The sequence below is a fragment of the Entelurus aequoreus genome, linkage group LG11 (genome assembly GCF_033978785.1).
Source record: "Entelurus aequoreus isolate RoL-2023_Sb linkage group LG11, RoL_Eaeq_v1.1, whole genome shotgun sequence".
NCBI classification, from domain to species: domain Eukaryota; kingdom Metazoa; phylum Chordata; class Actinopteri; order Syngnathiformes; family Syngnathidae; genus Entelurus; species Entelurus aequoreus.
The window spans coordinates 58730476-58741567 of NC_084741.1; positions in this window are offsets into that span (position 1 = coordinate 58730476).

An 11092-nucleotide genomic window follows, 5' to 3' on the forward strand; every position below is an offset into this window, starting at 1 on the left:
ACAATCTTTTTTACATGATATTGAACCACAGGTGCCTTATGTAAACACAGGGAAAATTGTAAGTACGGTAACAAGAGTGAGTATTTTTTTGCATTAATTAACCAATAACCAAACAATAATTTAGGTAACAGAGCTGGAGGTAACAAGAGTGAGGTTTTAGCATATAATTAGCAAATACACTAATTGTATCCAACAAAAGATTCATTTAAAAATAAATAACAGAACAATCATTTAGGTAATACAACTGTAAGTAACAGGAGATGGTTTTTATCATAGAATTAGCAAATACACAAATATTATTCAACAAAAATTGGGATTTTAAAAATGAATAAGAGAGCAATAACTTAGCATAACAGGACTGTAAGTAACAGGAGTGAGTTTGAGCATAGAATTAGCAAATACACAAACTGTATCAAACAAAACATGTATTTACAAATATATAACCGAACAATTATTTAGGTAATACCACTTTAAGTATCAGGAATTAGTTTTTAGCATAGAGTTAGCAAATACGCTAATTGTATCCAACAAAAATTGGAATTTAAAAAATGAATAACAGAGCAATATCTAAGCATAACAGGACTGTAAGAAACAGGAGTGAGTTTTAGCATAGAATTAGCAAATACACGAACTGTATCCAACAAAACATTTATTTACAAATAAATAATAGAATAATATTTTAAGTAATACGACTGTAGTGTGTTTTTAGCATAGAATAGGCAAATACACTAATTGTATCCAACAAAAAATTAGGATTTAAATAATTAATAACAGAGCAATAACTTAGCATAACAGGACTGTAAGTAACAGGAGTGAGTTTTTAGCATAGAATTAGCACAAAAATTGGGATTTAAAAAATGAATAGCAGAGCAATAACTTAGCATAACAGGACTGTAAGTAACAGGAGTGAGTTTTTAGCATAGAATTAGCAAATGTATTATTTATATCCAACAAAAATTGGGATTTAAAAATGAATAACAGAGCAATACTTTAGGCAACAGGACTGTGCTGATATTTTAACCCACATAGTCACAAATAGTTTTGACCTTCCTGTGGCCTGCAGAGGATCTGAATGATGCAACTTCCGGTGACCCATGTGGCTGGTGGAATTTTCCCACATTTTGTGGGTAACAGGACTGAGTGACAACCCAGGGACACGACAATAGAGTGAATTTGACCTTTTTCTTCATGGAAAGAACTTGACATAAAGCTGGGATAAAGAGTTACACTAAAATGTAAAAACGATATTTCTGTAATTTATTATTTTTTGCGAGGAAGTCTAATTTGAGGAAGCGACAAATGCAACTTTTTTTCCCAAGGTAGTTTAAATCAATCATTTTAGTTATATTCATCAAATATACAAACCGATCAACATGCAGGAAACGCTGCTTTATTACAAAAATATTTATTTTACTGTTAATTTTATTGTGCATTTATACTTGTTTTTCCGAAGGACGGAGAGGCATTTATTTGGTGAAATGGTCCACATAGTTAATATTTTTAATCAGTAGAATAATTCTGTATTTACAAAATCCTGGCATTGCAGCTATGCAAACATTAGGCTTTAATTGTATCTATTAAATGAAACAAATTGATTACTTGTCTAATTTGTACCACTTCAAACAATTTCGACATAATGTATATTAATCAACGACGCTATATGGCAATCGCTCACAGGTAAGCGCATCAGAGCGTCATCACTTATTTAGGACATTTACTTCCAAGACAAACGCGTAGCCTGCGGGCAGCATTTCTCAAATTAAATCTGATATAATCAGATTCAATTACATTCAGAGGAAATGTCCCGCTTAGAATTTTTTTTCTTCCTTTTTCTTGGAGAGTTCAGATGATGAAATTAATTGGATCCCATCCGCGCTCGCTCTATTGAACATGACATCCCCAACACAGCCACTCTTAATGTGCGACAATATGGAGGCAAGTGACGGGATGCTATTAGAAAAAAAAAAGAATAATTAAACATAGATTATTAACCAGTTAATTCGGCAATTATGGTCAATTAGCCAGCACGGTGAAATGTGATCATTTTAACGGGCCTTTAGTCTCAAAATGAGCATTTTGACACGTTGACCTGCTTTTGCCTTCTGGCCAAATAATATTTAGGTGTGGTAACTAATCATCACATACATCTATAATACAGTATTTACAGTATTTTATTCATAATATATTAATGGTAGTCACAATTATAATAGTTGTAATTAAGGGGCTGAAATGTTTTTCTTTTAGACCCAAAGCCAGCTACAGTAAAACTAAACGTTTATAAATGTGTGAAGAAATTGCAATACTTTTACTTATTGTATACGGTGCATCCGGAAAGTACATTCACAGCTTTTCACTTATTCTACATTTTGTTATGTCACAGTCTTATTCCAAAATAGAATAAATTCATGTTTGTCCTCCAAATTCTACAGACAATACACCATAGTAACAATGTGAAAATATTATTATTATTTTTTTGCAAATGTATTAAGAGTAGGACTGTCAACGTTAACGCGTATAATTGATAAAAAGATAATATCGTGTTATCAAATATGAATCAAGATTAATGCTTAACCCTGAAGACGCGCGCATTGTCACACAGTCTGTGATCATAATGAGAGGCGGTGAATTTTGCTTCAACAGAACTTTAGATAAATCTGAGGTAACTTGTTGGTATTGCAGCGACAAACATCATCGGCACACATCAAGTTTAAAATACCATCTGAAGCGAAACACGTACTCGAGGATGGAGCTGATAGCATGAACGCTAGCCACATCAACAACAGGCAGTTTACCTGCGTCAATGTTGTCAACATAAGTAGCACAGTTAAGTTGAAACATATGCCTTTGCTAAACGGACAGCCACCACATGTACACCACTTAACATCTGTGAAGACCAAGTCCTGCAAGATGTCGTCATTCATACCACCACAGCTGATCCGTCGTACAATACCTTGGAGAGGCGCAATTATAGCACAGATAAACCAACTGTAGTACACAAACAAGAGCATCAAGTTGCATATACGAGCTGAATGTGAATGTATTTTGCTCACTGGAGAATGTTGGACATCTGTAAGTAATCACAATGAGCTGGGGTCGCATTGGACCAAAAAAAGAGATCAGCATTGTCATCTGAAGAGGAAAACAACTGGTTAAACTAAAGAAGAGTAAATGCAGATTAAAATGCTGCACTACGTCAAATGGGAACTGCACGTTTTTTTAAATTTTGCCTATCGTTCACAATCATTATGCAAAACATGACAACGGATGTATTTGTTGTAATGCATTCTAAATAATAAATAAGCGTTGATAAAAGTCAGCTTACAGCGTAGCCAATGTGAGCTCCTCTATTTCGCCCCTAAAATCCAGTAAATAACTATTCAAAAACCATTAACAATACTTCATTTACATTTCACACAGTTTGAATATTAACCAAGTATAAGTGATATTGTTATTATCAGCGCTAAAACAGACAAACTATTCATAGTGGCGCTATAAATAGCAGATAAACGACATGAAATCCCTGTATCAAATACCTAAAACACTATGCAATGACAAACCACGCAATACATCAAATGTTTCAGACAAGTAAGAAAAACATAGTTACAGATGATGATGGAAGGAAAAAAAGGTGGAAAGAACACTTAAAGAGATACTTAATAGAGACATGCCCAAATTTAGTTGAAATCAGCGAGAAGAACTATCCTGTGATAGAGACGATTAACTTAAACCCAATAACCAAAGAAGAGAACATCTGTGCTGTCAAAAAGTTGCAAAATTGGAAGGCAGGTGGCATTGATATGATCAGAATTGTTGAAATGTGACAGAGACACCAACCAATAAACTTCATAATATCGCCAGTGATATTTAAAATATGGAAAAAAAATACCATGTGATTGGAAGAAAGGTTTTGACTGTGAAACTACCAAAGAAAGGACACCATAGCAAGCAAAGTGCTTGGAAGAGTCATCGTCATCATCAACAGAATTGACGAAAAACTTAGACCAGAACAAGCTGGATTTAGAGAAGGCAAAAGCACAACTGAACACGTTTTCATCTTGAGAAATATTATCAAGCAGTCCGTCGAGTGGCAAACATCTCTCCACATAAATTTTATCGACTTTGAGAAAGCATTCGATTCGATTCGTAGGGAAATTTTGTGGGAGATAATGAGACAATATGGTTTACCAAACAAACTCATAGATATGGTGAAGCTGCAGTACTCAGATAGTATGTGTGCAGTACTAGACAACGGTGAAGCAACAGATTGGTTTAAAGTGATAAATGGGCGTCAAGCAAGGAGTTTTTATGTCTGGATTGTTGTTCCTTCGCATCGTTGACTGCGTGATGCTGACTGAGGGCTAAGGATGGACTTCAAACTGGACTGGAGGACATCTCCATAGTTCTGAATGATATACAATATATCAGTATATTAGTAATGGGAACCATAAAGAGAACCATAAAGCGTCCTCTGCTGTAGACATTGCATGCATGACGCTGCAATTTGTTTTTAAAAAACTAGTAACTCTGACAAAAGAAATGTTGAAAATAAATAAATCCATTCCCTGGGCATGTGCCCTGAAGGAAATGAAGGTTCCAGTAGCAGCAACACCATATGCAGTACACAGTAATGATAGCAGCATAACACATAGGGAAAAATGAAGATGCAATAATAAAGTAAGAAAAACACTAGCAATGCACAATATTTTTTTCTAGCAGATACAATAACTTGATAAAAACTGCTATTTTTTCAGATTTAGATTTAACTCTAGTTTTGTCCGCACCTCAATCAAAGATGCATATGATATCCAATAGGATATCGCTACTATGTTGGAGCTAACATCATGTCTATAAATGAGTAGTGAAAATGATGTCCTTATTTCCTATGAACAGTATGTGCAGGAGCGTAGTGATCATGTCGTATTTTGCTAGCAAACATACATCCGAGAAATAGCGGCGACTCAGAAGTACAAACTGTGGCTTTAAAGGCCTACTGAAATTATATTTTCTTATGTAAACGGGGATAGCAGATCCAATCTATGTGTCATACTTGATCATTTCGCGATATTGCCATATTTTTGCTGAAAGGATTTAGTAGAGAACATCGACGATAAAGTTCGCAACTTTTGGTCGCTGATAAAAAAGCCTTGCCTGTACCGGAAGTAGCGTGACGTCACAGGTTGTGGAGCGCCTCACATCTGCACATTGTTTACAATCATGGCCACAAGCAACGAGAGCGATTCGGACCGAGAAAGCGAGGATTTCCCTATTAATTTGAGCGAGGATGAAAGATTCGTGGATGAGGAAAGTGAGAGTGAAGGATTAGAGGGCAGTGGAAGCGATTCAGATAGGGAAGATGCTGTGAGAGGCGGGTGGGACCTGATATTCAGCTGGGAATGACTAAAACAGTAAATAAACACAATACATATATACTGTATTAGCCACAACACAACCAGGCTTATATTTAATATGCCACAAATTAATCCCACATAACAAATACCTCCCCCCTCCCGTCCATATAACCCGCCAATACAAATCAAACACCCGCACAACACACTCAATCCCACTGCCCAAAGTACCGTTCACCTCCGCAAAGTTCATACAGCACATATATTTCCCCAAAGTTCCGTACGGGACATGCACATAGCGGCACGCACGTACGGGCAAGCGATCAAATGTTTGGAAGCCGCAGCTGCGTACTCACGGTACCGCGTATCCAACTCAAAGTCCTCCTGGTAAGAGTCTCTGTTGTCCCAGGCCAATGGTAAAGCTTGACTGTCATCGTTCGGGAATGTAAACAATGAAACACCGGCTACGTGTTTGTGTTGCTGCAGCCGGCCGCTAATACACCGCTTCCCACCTACAGCTTTCTTCTTTGCTGTCTTCATTGTTCATTAAACAAATTGCAAAAGATTCACCAACACAGATGTCCAGAATACTGTGGAATTTTGCGATGAAAACAGACGACTTAATAGCTGGCCACAATGGTGTCCCAAAATGTCCGCTACAATCCGTGACGTCACGCGCAAACGTCATCATACGGAGACGTTTTCAGCAGGATATTTCGCGGGAAATTTAAAATTGCACTTTACTAATCTAACCCGGCCGGCCGTATTGGCAATGTTAAGATTTCATCATTGATATATAAACTGTCAGACTGCGTGGTCGGTAGTAGTGGGTTTCAGTAGGCCTTTAAAATGACAGATCCAGTTGTAGTGTAATAATGCTCATTGTCATTTCTGTATTATTTTTTATTTTCGCTAACTGCTTATTTGCTATCACTTTTACCATCATATTTGTACATGTCATATTTGCTGATGTTGCTCTTTTGTTGTTGTTGTTGTTGTTATTGTTGTGTTTGCTGTTGTTGTTTTCGTCTCTCTGTCTAATCCCCCTCTTGTCCCCACAATTTCCCCATCTGTCTTCCTTTTTTTTCTCTTTCTATCCCCTCCTGCCCGGCTGCACCAAATGATAATATAAATACATTTAATAAAGTCAAATACAAATAAGGCAACAAGAGAAGTATTCTACACTTCTCTTTTGTAAAGTAAATCTGAACAGCCGATATGAGCATCTACATCAACTATATGATTTGTCTGAGAAGCTGGACAGGACAAAAATAAATAAATAAATTTAAAAAATAAAATAAATTAAAAAAGGTCATCTCAGCGGGCTTTTGAAATTTTTAGACGCAGCGGCGGTGGCAACGGCCTTTTTTTTTTTTTTGCGACTGGCACGTGTCTTTGTGGTCATTCGGGGCGTGGATGCTGGTGGCTGGTTCAGGAGATGTGTTGACGGCGGGAATGTTTTTATTTTCTTACTCGCGGAGTGTTTGCAGGGCATTGGGTCCGGACGGCACATGGGATGTCTTCTTTTGTAGTCATAAAGAAGCACCGCACAATCGATGCCATGTTTGTTTACATTGTGAGCTCAGGGGTAATTTATGACTGCCTGCGATGTAGGAGCGCTTGATTTGTTCACCCTAACCCACCTACAGTAACTGTACAGTATGGTTAATCTTGCCTCATTGTAACTTTTTGTTGTTTTTGTTTATGTTTATCAGAACTGTTTTTTAATCAGACCAATCGGTATGATTGGCATGGTCCCACGTGACAGTTTGGACTTTGATCGTTATTTTCCTGTGTTTAGTATCACTTCCTATCCTGATGCTCTTGTTTTGTAAGTATTTCCTGTTTGATCTCTGTGCTTTTGCAGCACCTTTACTTTCAGTTCCTTGTCTTGCCAGCGCACCTGTTCTATACTGTTAATTAGTTCTAGTTAGTACCCCCTTGCTCCGTCCTTCCCTGGTTCGTTATTTAGTTTAAACCAAAGTGTTATGTTGCCTTCTAGTTTCCTGCAGGAGTCCAGGGGTGTCAAACTTTCTTTTTTTTTTAGTACCAAATCGCAATTATCACTGCCCTCAAAAGGCTGTTTGTAACAGAGAATGATATATGATTATGATTGCCGATGCATTTGATTGTTATATATTTTTTTATGCACACTGTAGGGTTGTACGGTATACCGGTATTAGTATAGTACCACGATACTAATGAATCATATTAGGTACTATACCACCTATGAAAAGTACCGGTTACCCACCCCCCTGTGCCCCCATCGTCATCACGTCGTGTCATTGCTGGTTTTACGAGCAGAGGAGCATGTTCGGCAGCGCACAATCACGGAGTACTTACAAGCAGACACAGTGTGTAGACAGAAAAGGGAGAACGGGCGCATTTTGGCTTAAAAACTAACGATAAAGGTGAAGTTATAACACTGAAACCCCCACCGGAAGAGGTGCTCTAAGACATGGCTAGCTAGCTAGCGGCTAACGTCCAGCTGCAGTCGGCAGTGTTTTAGCTACTTCTAAATCACTAATCCTCGCCTCCATGGCGCCAATAAAATAAAATAAAGTAAGTTTCTTACAAGTATCATCCCTGCAGGACGAGGAATAGCTAAACATGCTTCACTACACACTGTAGCTCACCTGCGTCAAAATGTAAACGAACGCCATTGGTGGATCTACACCTAACATCCACTGTAATGATACCAAGTACAGTAGCGTATCTAGTCGATACTACTATAATTACGTCGATATTTTTTGGCATCACATCTTCTTTCGTTTTTTTTAAAATTTATATTATGTTTATAAACTCAGGAAATACAGTATGTCTCTGGACACATGAGAACTTTGAATATGACCAATGTATGATCCTGTAACGACTTGGTATCGGATTGATACCCAAATTTGTCGTATCATCCAAAACTAATGTAAAGAATCAAACAACAGAAGAATAGATAATTATTACATTTTAACAGAAGTGTAGATAGAACATGTTAAAAGAGAAAGTAAGCATATATTAACAGTAAATCAACAAGTAGATTAATAATTAATTTACTACTTAATAATTTTGACGAAATAATAGATTGATAAATGACACAATATGTTACTGAATAGGTCAGCAGACTAAATTAGGAGCCTTTGTTTGCTTACTTAATAATAAAAGACAAGTTGTCATTTATGTTCACTATTTTATTTAAGGACAATATTGCAATAAGAAACATATGTTTGATATACCGTAAGATTTTTTGTTAAAATAAAGCCAATAATGCAATTTTTGTGGTACCCTTTATTTAGAAAAGTTTCGAAAAGTATCAAAATAATTTTGGTACCGGTACCAAAATTATTGGTATCGGGGCAACACCAGTACACTTGTTAAAATCAGTAGATGTTATGGTAAAAAAAAAAACAACGCAGCTCAGCTTCCAGAATTGTATCATACCAAACGGTACCACATTTTTTTTACAGTAAAATCTACATATATGTTTGTTATTTTTACGGCGTATCACTATAAATGAAAAAATTGTACCACTGTTTTTTCAGTAAAATCTGAATTAGTGAATTACTATAAATGTAAACATTTTGTTGACAGCCCTACCAGATTTTAACATTAAATCTTTTGCCATTTTTGTACATTTGGATAGATAACTTGCTTTGAAATTATGACTCAACCAAATTTGTTGTTTTTTTTCATAAAAAATACAATGTTTTTAATGTATTATATAATATTTAATGCATTATCTGATAATAACATGTAAAAGATGTATTTTTTCTGTTAAAATGGAAATAACCAATACATAAGAATGATAAAGAACTTTACCTATACATATTTTCTTGCTTTCGCGGGCCTTATAAAATTAATGTGGCGGGCCAGTTTTGGCCACCGGGCCTTGAGTTTGACATCTGGTTGCTACAATTCTGTGTTACAATTCTTCTTCTGCATGCCTGACGCTTGCCTTTTCTGCATCCTGAGATCACGACAACAGCCAAGTTGTGTCCGTGACATCAATGATTAACATGCACCCCTAAAAAAATACAATTAAAAATACACAGACAAAAAGCAAAATACTGACTACTTAAAACCCTTACACTCCACTTTAAGCAACAAAAATAACACACAAAAAAAAAAGATGGAATTGATTTTGTCATTCATAATTCTGTAGAAAGCACACACAGAATGAACTAATATTAGACAAAAACGAGGTTATTTGTATCGAATCCTCAGCAGTTTCTATGTTTACGCCCGAGCTGTAGTGGAAAACAACCTGCCGTGAGAGCGCATTGTGGCACTCGTGCGCCTCCCTGTTCCCAACAAAATGTTTGTATGGCTCAGAGATAATTGATAGGAGGTACGTTATATATGCCTCACTTCCTCACACTAATAAGTAACATAATCATACTCACACACAACAAGTCAAATGACTTGCTGTGTGGAAAAAGGTAGTCTGAATTCCTGCTGGTGGTGGTTTACGTATTAGTCGTGCCGCCATGTTTTGGATCTCGCAAGCCAAATAAATAAGCAAAAGTTTGACCCGTACGACTACTACACGCCACTTTATTTCATGAATGTCACCATTTATTTCTGGTGGTTCTCAGCCGTAGGACACGAGTGCTCTCAGGTTCACTGCGTGCTTTAGTGTACGTTCAAAGGGTTTTGGAAGCGACCTTGTGATTTAGTTTTGTTCTGGTAATGTGTGTTTTGGAACAAACCTTGAAACAGAGGGGCACTTCATGTGAAGACACAAAGAACTGGTTTGAATAAATACACATTTTTTACCAATGCTGCACATGACTACTTCTTAGTTTTGGGGTTTTAATTGCATTTTATGAAAAAATCCCACAATGGTTAGTTATGGAATGTCACTTCCAAATAATTAAATATACCACAAATAAGGTATTTTTGTTCGTCTATCCATGCCAGTGGCGTATAGTGACAGGATGACTTCCACCTATTGTCATTCATACAACAGAATAAGTCAGCGGCATTCTTAGCAAAACACTAAAGGTTTAAAGGTTGACAAATATCCACATTTCAGAAGTGTACAGATGTGAACATTTAGGAGCGTAACAAAAACATCTGATCAGATGGTGAAAGCAGTGAATACAATGGATGCTTTTTACACAGGCATTTTAATGTGACAGATGCGTGACAAAAAGAGCCACTGACACTGGCAGTAGTCTGAAGGAGGAAGTACAAAAAAAGGGCAAATAATCTAAGGATGGAGCCTCCGAGGTGCAGAACCAACAAGTTAAGTAGACGTGCAGTCAGGGGAGCTGCCTCGCTTGTCATCATAGAAAGATAATTGTCCATGGTACTACATTTGATCTCTATCGTTTCTTAAAGGGCCCCTCCAATGTTGACAATATTGGCACCTGTTGCATAGTTGTGGACCAAATACAGTAAGTCTACAGGTAAAATTCCTCCCAAAATGGACACGGTAGTGATTTTAGGCTTGTTTTCTAGCAAGTTTCCCCACATTTTTGCTCAAAAAGGTTCATTGTTTTCTTATTCATATACTAAATCACTTCATATTCTCTACTGCTCGCTAGTGTTACCATATCTGAGTTATTGTGTAGAAATATGGGGAAATAACTACAAAAGTACACTTAATTCATTAACAGTGTTACAAAAAAGATCAGTTAGAATAATACATATTGTTGGATATAGAGAACATTCAAACCCTTTATTTATTGAATCAAAAATACTGAAATTCCACGACATAGTGAATTTGCAAACAGCTAAAATTATATACAAAG